The 10,554-nt window shown below is 43.2% G+C and overlaps 1 pseudogene; it reads right to left on the reverse strand.

Moving 5' to 3' along the window:
* Positions 1 to 7,895: 7,895 nt before the first annotated feature.
* LOC123152790 (uncharacterized) lies at positions 7,896 to 8,790 on the reverse strand (annotated as a pseudogene).
* Positions 8,791 to 10,554: the final 1,764 nt, after the last annotated feature.

Genomic DNA, 10,554 nt, shown 5'->3' on the forward strand with positions numbered 1-10,554 from the left:
GGGGGGGGGGGGTGGAGGGGGATATGCCACTTGTAGAAAAAGGGCCTTCAGTCCCGGTTCATAAGGGCCTTTAGTCCCGGTTCTGGAACCGGGACTAAATGGTCGGTACTAATGCCTATCCCTTTAGTCCTGGTTCAATCCAGAACCGGGACTAAAGGGCGCGGCCACGTGGAGCTCCACCTTTAGTCCCGGTTGGTAACACCAACCAGGACTAAAGGAAATTTTATGATTTTTTTTGAAATTTTTTTTGAATTTTTTTTATTTTCAAATTTCTGAATTATTTTAACCTCTAGTCTATAATCACCACCCCTCATCACTTCTCAATTTATCCTCTAATCACCCCTCATCATTCCAAATCATCTAACTTTCCGAACGGTCACCCATCCTCCCACTCCCCCAGCCTGAGCACGCTTAACTTCCGGGTTCTATTCTCCCTCGCTCCAAGTCTGCACTTCTTGTTTTCCTGACAATACTAAGATGTCAATCCTATTAACCTTCAGGAATTTTGCTTGAGCATGAAGTGACACATTTCATAGTTTTATTTTGAAATTATTGTTTTAAAAAACAATAATTATTTAGTAACACTAATATTTCTTGAATAATTAGTTTGACCATTGTTTGACCACAGTTTGACCAGATTTGACCAAAATTGAAATAACGGAAATAATTATTTAGTAACACTAATATTCTAGAATAATTAGTTTGACCATTGTTTGACCACAGTTTGCCCACTGTTTGAATTTTTTTCGATTTTTTTCACTCTAGATCTTAAAAGCCCCGTAACTTTTTTCTATTAGGTTTTTGAGGATTTTGAAAATGTTTAACGGGGTTCCCCCGATTAAATTGGGGTGTTACTTTTCGAGTAGATGATTTTTCATATAAAAAACTTTTTCATCCGAGTTAGTATGCAAAAGTTATGCCCATTTTTACAAATTTCAGAGAGATTTTGCAAATAAAGTCAAAATTCACATTTGCAAATTTTCCCAACAACTAGACCACATATCACATGGAAAACTTATTTTCTTTTATTTTTTTAACATTTCCAGCATTTTCTTTTATTTTTTTAAAAACTGAAAAGGCGATCCACAGGGGAGGGGGGTAGAGTTTGAAAATGGGACCTTTAGTACCGGTTCGTGGCACGAACCGAGACTAAAGGTCTCAACCCCATTAATCCCGGTTCGTGCCTCAAACTGGGACTAAAGGTCTAATCTTTAGTCCCGGTTTGAGGCACGAACCGGGACCAATGGTTGTGGGCCAGGAGCGAGACTCATTGGTCCCGATTCATCCCACCAACCGGGACCAAAAGATCCAGATGAACCGGGACCAATGGCCCACGTGGTCCGGCCGGCCCCCTGGGCTCACGAACCGGGACCAATGCCCCCATTGGTCCCGGTTCTGGACTGAACCGGAACTAACGGGCTGACCCGGCCTGGACCAAAGCCCTGTTTTCTACTAGTGTGCAGCGAACCACACGCCGTATCTGATGCGTGACGGGAACTCTAAATCACTCCTACTCATACATATAGCGACTAGAGGGGGCAGTTTTGCTGGCCGCCTGTATAACTCTTACGTGGCGGTACAAATTTGTCGTACATGTTCTGGCCCGAAATAAGCCAGAAACGCTATCTCTTTTTTTTTGCGGGGCAAACGGGTATTTTATTCCTCTTGTATAGTGTTACAGTCCGCTGATACAAAGCTTGAAACACTGTCTGGAACACGGTGCAACCAACAGGCGGTGCTACCTCCAGTACGACCTATATTAGCTAGACAATGAGCAACACTATTTTGATTACGATCTATTTTCTGCGGAATAAAACAACGCGTCTCCAGGAGCTTCTTAATTTCCAGTATGAGATGTCTATGAGCAGATTTGTCCAAAGATTCATCAGTCAATGCAGCAATCAATATAGAGCAGTTAGATTGAATCATAACCGGTGATTCTGACCTTTGAAAACTGAGAGATAAGCCCTCTAGTACGGCACTAATCTCAGCTTCTAATGCATCTTTGCAATGAAACAAGTGCCTGTACGCACAGAAGATAACCGTTCCTTCTGAATCTCTCAGGACCATGCCTGTCCCAGCTAATCCTGTATCTTGAACAAATAATCCATCAGTGGAAAGAGCAACCCACCCAACCGGTGGTTTGGGCCATGGTAGAATTTCCTTGCTGACAGTAGTTGTTCTGACGGGAAACTCCACCACTGGCATTTTTCCTTTAACAATATCTTCAACCGAGTACTTTTGCGCCTGGTTATAAGAGGATGGATAGCTGCGCAAAAAGGTTTTAGATATTTCTGCAGGAGGAGCTAATGTACCATGTAGCACATCATTTCTAAGACTCCAGATACGCCACAATAACATGATGATCATAGATCTAACTTCTTCCGTCTCCAACAACAAGATATTGAACAGCCACTCATCACCAGAGTGGATGAGTTTGTCTCTGTTTGGAAGCGGCCAGAAACGCTATCTCGTCCGCCAGGCAGCGGGATAGCGCACATTCTCTCACTCTCTCCTAAAAAAAGTTACTCCGTCACTCCAATCCCCTCACTCGGCTCTCCCAATTGTCGCCGCACAGCACATCAGCCATCACCCGGTCCTCCCACGGCCTCACCCAGCCGCCTCCTCCTGCATCTCGCGGCAGCCGGAGGGAATCCCCACGGAGGCTGCTTCAATATCTCGGGACACCTCCCTCCACACGTCCTTCCTTCCTTCCTTCCCTCCTCATTGCTCGCCTTCACCGGCGCCGATGGATCTCGTCATGCGCGCACTCGGCTGTGCCGGAGTGGACGCTTCAGCACTCGCTACCCGGCTATGTTGAGCAGATTAAATTGATGGATCGACTGGAAAGGAGGTGGAAGACTGCACGCGGCGATAGGGATGGATTTGCTGGCGATGGGGACGTTGTTGTGGGTCCCGCACCAACAGGCCGCGTCGCGGCTCGACGTTCCCGACGGTTGACCACGGGTCCACGGCACACAGGTCACCCGCAACCCCGTCGGGCTACTGAACCACCTCAACAGTGGAACGGCTCCGCCTCAGTGTACGCCTCGTCCTCCTCCCAGGCTCCCACTCTGCTTGTTTGCTTCGTTTCAATTCCACTGTGTGGGTGGGGGCAGCAAGCCAACAACTGGAGTAATTTGGATAGCATCAAGTGCGCCGATCAATTCTGATGCGATGAGCTGGACAGGGAGGCCTGCATCCGCAAGGCCAGTTGGAGGCCGTGCTCAGGAGGGACCGGAGGTCTGCGCCATGACGCCGGTAGGTACGACTGCAAGGAGTAAATTAAGTAAGTAATCTGTTGTTTCTTTCAGTTTTATATCCATTACAAACTTCAGTTTTGACTTTTGAGCAGCACCTGTTACCTGATTATCGTTGAATCAGTTGCAGGATTGAATATCGATGTTATCCCACTGTTTAGTAGTAAACAAGATCACTTAATATCCATTGTTCACTCTGAGTGATTCTCACATCAAAACGCTGAGTTTGCAACTATAGAAACTATAGTAGAAGATTAAGGTGTCGGAGAATTCCTTCAAAACTACGGGCCTCTAATTTAGGTATAGGGCAATAATTTTCATGTCATCTCTCCATTTTATTCAGTGTTAGGTTTGATAGCCTAAATTCTTTGTATTTTAATACACTTGACAAAATAGATTGTCATCGGTTCTGTTAAACTGAGATGGCTCAACATGGTCCAGGATCAGTTTGCTGTGCATGCTTGACATTTCTGACCTTCTATTATTCTAAACCGTCGAACCTGGGCAATTAGCATAATTTAAACGGTAAAATAATGCATTTCCTTAACTTGTGATGGTCGGGAAAATAATGCATTTTGATAACTTGTGATAATAATCGGTAAAATAACATGTTTTTCTTACTCGATAAAGGCGATGCATGTGGAATGCACACAATCAGTGAACAACCTGGGTCGAGCAGCCTATACGGAAACTAAAAGACCCAAAGTTTTTAGGAAATGAATTCAACTCATTCATACGAAAACATGTTCAGAAGATGAAAGCATTTGAACACATCTGGCCATAAACTCCTTCATTTATTTACTCAATCTAGCTTCTAGACCATGTTCTCTTCTGTTTCTCCATTGTGTTGACCACATGATATAAGAAACAAATAATTTTCTGAACTACAAAGCTTACACAACAATTCGTTAACTCACATAGCGTGTCTCTTTAGAAGTTTAGATACATGCCTTCCATTAAATAAAAAAAAATGATGATCTCAGTCGAACCAATAACTTGGTGATGTGATGCAATGCATGAAACGAGCATGATTTCAGAATAGGGAAACACAATTTTATGGCATGCTATTAACTCCTCCCCTCAACACCACATGTGCATACTGTAGTATCCAGCATGCATGCATTCGAGATCAACACAGTTTGTCTCATACTAATTGACCCTAGAAACCTCATAGTGCAGAATAAATCACCAAAATTTACACTGCACAGCCATTCACATAAGGAACCAAGATCCAATCTAATAGTATCTAACAACCAGCAGAACATGAGGGGAATAAGAAGGGAGGTCAAGCGCAGGTTTACCTTGGGTGATGAAGGATCCAAGGCATGCCACATATGAGGTTAGTTTGCTATAACATTAGTTTATCGAGGGCTTTGGTTCACAAGAACTCCTCACATATTAAATAAAGATAAGCTTTCACTAGTAGAAAACAAGGGCTTTGGTTCGGGCCTGGCCAACCCAATAGTTCCGGTTCAGTCACGAACCGAGACCCATGGGGGCATTCGTCCCGGTTCGTGAGCCTAGGGGGGCGGCCGGGGCCTCGTGCGCATTGGTCCCGATTCGTATGGACCCATTTGTCCCGGTTCTAGACACGAACCGGTACCAATGGGCCTCGCTCCTGGCCCACAACCATTGGTCCCCGTTCGTGGCTGGAACCGGGACAGAAGGCTGGGCTATAGTCCCGGTTCCAGCCACGAACCGGGGCAAATGAGTTGCCTATATATACCCCGTCGCCACAGCAGAGCACTCCACAGTGCTTTATTTTTTCTGGCTGGCGAGGGGAGGGCATTTGGGTGCTCTAGCTCACCTCCTATGCACATGAGGTGTTCGATGAAATGTCCAAACCACACTAGTTAATCTTTCTCCTCTCGAAACTCGACCTCCGAGCTTCATTTTCCCTGAGATTTGTCTAGGTTTAATGGTCCGTCACGTCCCGTCCCCGTCTTCACCGCCATCGATCGCCCGCGCCGATCTCGTCGCCGACACCACCGTGGTGAGCCTCTTGTTCTTATCTTCTTTCTAAAAGAAAAAAAATTCTTACTTCAGATAGATACTTGTCTAATTTTGTTACTTTTATTATTCCTTGTTATTATATAGTGCGATGGTTTTGGTATCCGCCCCCGTCGGCCCTCGTCCTGTCCATATATTATCTTTTTTAACTATTTGGTTCATTTATTGTTTATGACAATTATGGCGACCAACGTGACATGGATTTTACTAGCAAAAAAGCCCGTGCGTTGCAACGGGAGAAAAAAACACTCCTCCGCCCTATCTCTCCCTCTCGTGATGAGATCTCACATGTTGTCCGAAAGGAAATTTCATCAACCTACTTCGTTTCCAAATCAAGAGATCTTATTTTCCATCATCCTGAAAGAGGTTCAGAACTGATGATGTAGCATGTCGTTTTTCATCAAACAGATAAAAAGGTTTAGTTTAGAGATGATCATATATATAGCTTTGATTTGATGCACAGATGGGTGTCAGCCTGATGGCCTTTCAGCAACTTGGAGGAATAAACGTGTTAGGCCTCTATACAAGCTATATCTTTTCATCAGCAGGTATTGTGCCATTTTATTTTAATGCCAAGAAGAACTTTCCATAATTGTTCTTCCCCTAAACTTCAGGGTTTTCTGGTAAACTTGGGATCACCTCGTTCAGGATAGGATATTATGGTCAATAACTGGAACTGGCTTACCGGCTGTATCAATTTCTATAACTATAATTATTTCAGATACCAATCACATTATTCGGGGCCCTTCTCGTGGATAGGTGTGGAAGGAGAACCCTTCTACTGGTATGGATACTCCAATACTGATGCACTTAAACCAAAAAGAAAGCTTCATTTTTCTTTTAATTAGGTGTCTTCATCTGGCACATTTGTGGGCTGCTTTCTTACTGGGCTATCATTCTACTTTAAGGTAAGTGTAAACTTGTTTATTCTATCGGGCGGTCCAACTTAAATTCTGAACTGGAAATCATTTATTGATGGTAAGTTACTAACATAAGCCATTGGGAAATTTCCGGAAGAAACTTGTCACGGTATTTACAAGTTCTAGCTGGTCTTTTTTCTCGTCAACTTTTGTCTCCTTCAAAACTAAGTTGATTTGTTCATCACCTAGTTCGTATTTCTCAAACTGCATCAATGGCAATGCGGACATTTGAAATTTAACTATCTGATAATAGTAGTGCCTGAATGCAAAATATAAGAGGTAACCGCAGTTATTAAAGTTCCCAGCTAGTACGGAGTATTTGGCAATGGGGCATGAATTACCAGACTGCACAAGCACCAACTTCCATGTGTGAGACTCTATTAAATAAACATGATTGAAGGGTGAAATATCAACCGATCAAGCAGATCAAATATTTTTTTTTTGAATAAACGTAACCTGAATTTACATTTCAGAATGTTCGGTGCCTATCACTATACAGAGTATTGGCTTTCTATCTTTTCATGATCACAGGCACAAGAATTGTACACACAATTCGTTTCTAAATTATCTCTTTATGGCATACTGGTACAGAAATTATGTAGCTGGAACATCAATAATTTTGTGTGATCCCAATGTAGAAATGAAAAATAGTGTACATAGTACATCACCACCTAGACGTCTTTTTTTGCTGGCACAACATGTTTGAACTCCAGAAATGTAAATTCTGACTCCTTACTGAATAGGCATACTATGGGGCATACTCAATTGGAATGGGACCTGTTCCTTGGGTTATCATGTCCAGGTATGATATATCACCATGAAGTTAATTAGGGATGATGCTCGCGTTCCTGGTAATCAAGGAACCCACGTTCGTAACTGACGACATCTCATTGTTTATTGGCAAAGATATTCTCAATCGACATGAAAGGAATAGCAGGAAGCTTGGTAACCCTGGTTAGTTGGATTGGTTTATTCGTGATATCGTATTCATTCAGCTTCCTTATGGAGTGGAACTCTGCAGGTAAGTATGTTCAACCCTTGCATAAGTAGGCCAGTTGAAAAGAAAGTAGAATATCCACCATTACCCACTTGTGTGATAGCCGAATAATAACCCATTAGCAAAAGTATGTTTGGAAAGGAGTTATCGCCAAGGTTTGTATATCTTTTTCTACAAAAGTATATGTTGCTTCGTTTCTCCCATGAGCTTTGGTTCCACTTATCACTCAATAGTTTTCCAGTAAATGTTTTTGCTTGAGTTTGTTTTTATTTCTACATGTAGGCACATTTTTCTTGTTCTCAGCAGCGAGCCTGGTTACTGTGTTGTTCGTGGCAAGGCTAAATTTACCATGATATCCTGACCGACCGTTATCACATTAAATTTCACCAACGATTATGAACACATCAGGGCATCCTTTTCGTGCACAACTTGCTTTGCTGGATGGCAGAGTTCACGTATTGGTTGAATGTCATTGGAACAATGAAGCAGATTGCATGCTTGTGTGAGTTCATGTGCTTTTGGTGGACTATATATCTACGAAGAGTTAAAAAGAAAGGGCCAAAAGATGTAATCATTCAGAACCAAACTTAGAATGACACGAGGCTGTTACCATCAAAATTTGACACCGCAGTGCCAAAAAAAACTCCGGGTAAACAAAGAATAAACCCAACTCTGAGCAGAAAAGATTCACTTAAATGTAGACTCATTCATAGGTGAAAATTAGGTACCAGTATTTGTGTTCCGGTTTTCAACTGCTTCGGTGAGTGAGTACTCTACACTCCATAATCAATCAGGTACCAGTATTTGTGGTATCCAACAATTTAACCCGGTTCATGCTTGCTTCCTGCTTACTACTTTCCTCCCTTATGACCCGCTTGAGGTTTCCAAGCTCAGGAGAGTCCTGACCATACACCATCTTGATGTTATCCACACAAGCACTGGAAATGACAGGCAGCAGATAAATCAACTCAGCATCGCAAAGAACTAACTGAACATGTAGATACACGAACAACAAAGTAAGAGCCAGCAAACCTGCAGGCTTCCCTGTCGAATTTGCTGCATGGCACACCAAAGAACTCTTCGAAAACCTTCGGTTCGACCCGGCAGAAGAATGGCCAGTCTACAACACCCAAAAATATCAACCATAACAGCGTCAGTTAACTTCCACATGTGCGCTGCGCTGAAGACTAAAACCAGGAGAACTCATTCTGAAGACTACCGTACCTTCGTAGATGTTGCAGGTTCGGTTGGACTTGTCGTAGTTGGTGCACTATCCATCGGGGCCAATCATGCTCTTGTACAGCTACGATCATGGTCAGCAATTCAGCATGCTCCATCATATTAACCGAAATTTTGCATCTATCAAACAACAGCTGGGGCTGGGCTGGGGCTGGGGCTTGGCCTCGCCCCGCCGCTGGCCGTTCCTCCTCTTCCCACCCGATGGTGGTCAGGCCGGCCGCCATATCGTCCTCCGCCGCGACGCCTCGCACAAAGCGAGCACGCCGGCCACCTTATCGTCCTCCGCCGCGACGCATCGCCCCATTCCCCATTCCTGGGCTTCGGCGGCGCGAACGCCAACGCCCGCCGCGACGCCTCGCCCCATCCTGGGCTCGGGCGGCGCGTGCGCGCGCTCGCGTGCTCGTCCTTGTGGCGGTCGAGGCCACCGTCTCCCTGGCCCACCTCAGCGTGCCAGAGGCCCTGCCGTCGCCAGATCCGCGCGGGGGCTTTGCCCGGAGGACCCAAACGGCGGCGGCGAGGAGAGGACGAGAAGTGGGGTGGCGGCCGCTGCGCAGGCGAGATGCGCCAGAGTGGCAGAGCTTTGTGACGCGAGGGGCGCAACACTCCCTAGGGACTTTTTTTAAAAAAGTGAAACATTTTTTCTTAGAATATCCACTTAAAATAGGACTGCGGGTTGAATACCAAAAAAATAGGGGCTTTTTTGCAAACTGCGCAGGCGAGATGCGCCAGAGTGGCAGAGCTTTGTGACGGGAGGGGCGCAACACTCCCTAGGGTCTTTTTTAAAAAAGTGAAACGTTTTTTCTCAGAATATCCACTTAAAATAGGACTGCAGGTTGAATACCAAAAAACATAGGGGCTTTTTTGCAAACTTGCTGACGACGTACGGCCAGAAGCAATAAGTGCTTTATTAGTAGGGAAAGATTTATCTAAGAGGTGGTTGAACCGGAAATACCAACCGACCCTATTGTCGAGAGGTTAAATTTAGTTGAAGAAGAAAACAATTACTTGAAGGAAAAATAAAAAAAATTGAGGAGGAGAATATGATATTGGAGTTGCATGTTGCGGATGTCGTTGATGATAAAGATGGATGCAATGCGGTTGAAGACTAGAAAGATTAGAAAATATGCCATTCATATCGAGGCTTGGCATCATTATGCCGTTGGATCAATTGTTACCTTGGTTGCGATTATGATCGCCTTTGTTGTTGCATTGAAATGTTTTGCATAATTTTAATGTATGGTTTAATTAGATGTTCTGGAGAGCTATATGTTATTTAATGAGAACTATGTATGTACTTTGGTTTTAATGTGATGATGAACTTTTATTAATTTGGTCACTTCTCTATTCAGGAGAGCTATATGTTGCCTTCAATTTTAGGGTCTTATAGCTCAAAATAATCTGTAAATGCATGAAAAATAACAAATGAAGTCAGAATGGGTTGAAAACTGATGATATGGCTTTAAATGGTGCATTTTAAACACAGAAAAAGTATGGAGTTCAAATAAGTTCAAAAAAATGAAATCCCTTTGTAACAGACGAGTTTCCGTATGAAACCCTGATACTTCGAAAGAGACTGTCCGTTTTGTACATGAAGTGCATTCAGTTTTTGCCATAACCCTCTCTACTTTCTTGCACATGCTATGTGGATGAAGTGATGATATCATGCCAACTTTCACCCTTTTCATAGTTCATTTGAAATGCTTTTCAATTTCAGGGTCTTATAGCTCAAAATAATCAGTAAATGCATGAAAAATAACAAATGAAATCAGAAAGGGTTGAAAATTGATGATGTGACTTTGAATGGTGCATTTTGAACACGGTAAAAGTCTGGAGTTCAAATAAGTTCAAAAAAATGAAATCCCTTTGTAATAGACTAGTTTTCGTATGAAACCCTGATACTCCGAAAGAAATTGTTCGTTTTGTACACGATGTGCATCCGGTTTTTGCCGAAACCCTCTCTACTTTCTTGCACATGCTATGTGGATGAAATGATGGTACCATGCCAACTTTTAACCTTTTCAGAGTTCATCTGAATTGCTTTTCAATTTCAGGGTTTTATAGCTGAAAATAATCTGTAGAAACAAAATAAACTTTAATAAATATGTAGAAAAAAATAAAATAAATAAAT

The sequence above is a fragment of the Triticum aestivum genome, chromosome 7A (genome assembly GCF_018294505.1).
Source record: "Triticum aestivum cultivar Chinese Spring chromosome 7A, IWGSC CS RefSeq v2.1, whole genome shotgun sequence".
NCBI classification, from domain to species: Eukaryota; Viridiplantae; Streptophyta; class Magnoliopsida; order Poales; family Poaceae; genus Triticum; species Triticum aestivum.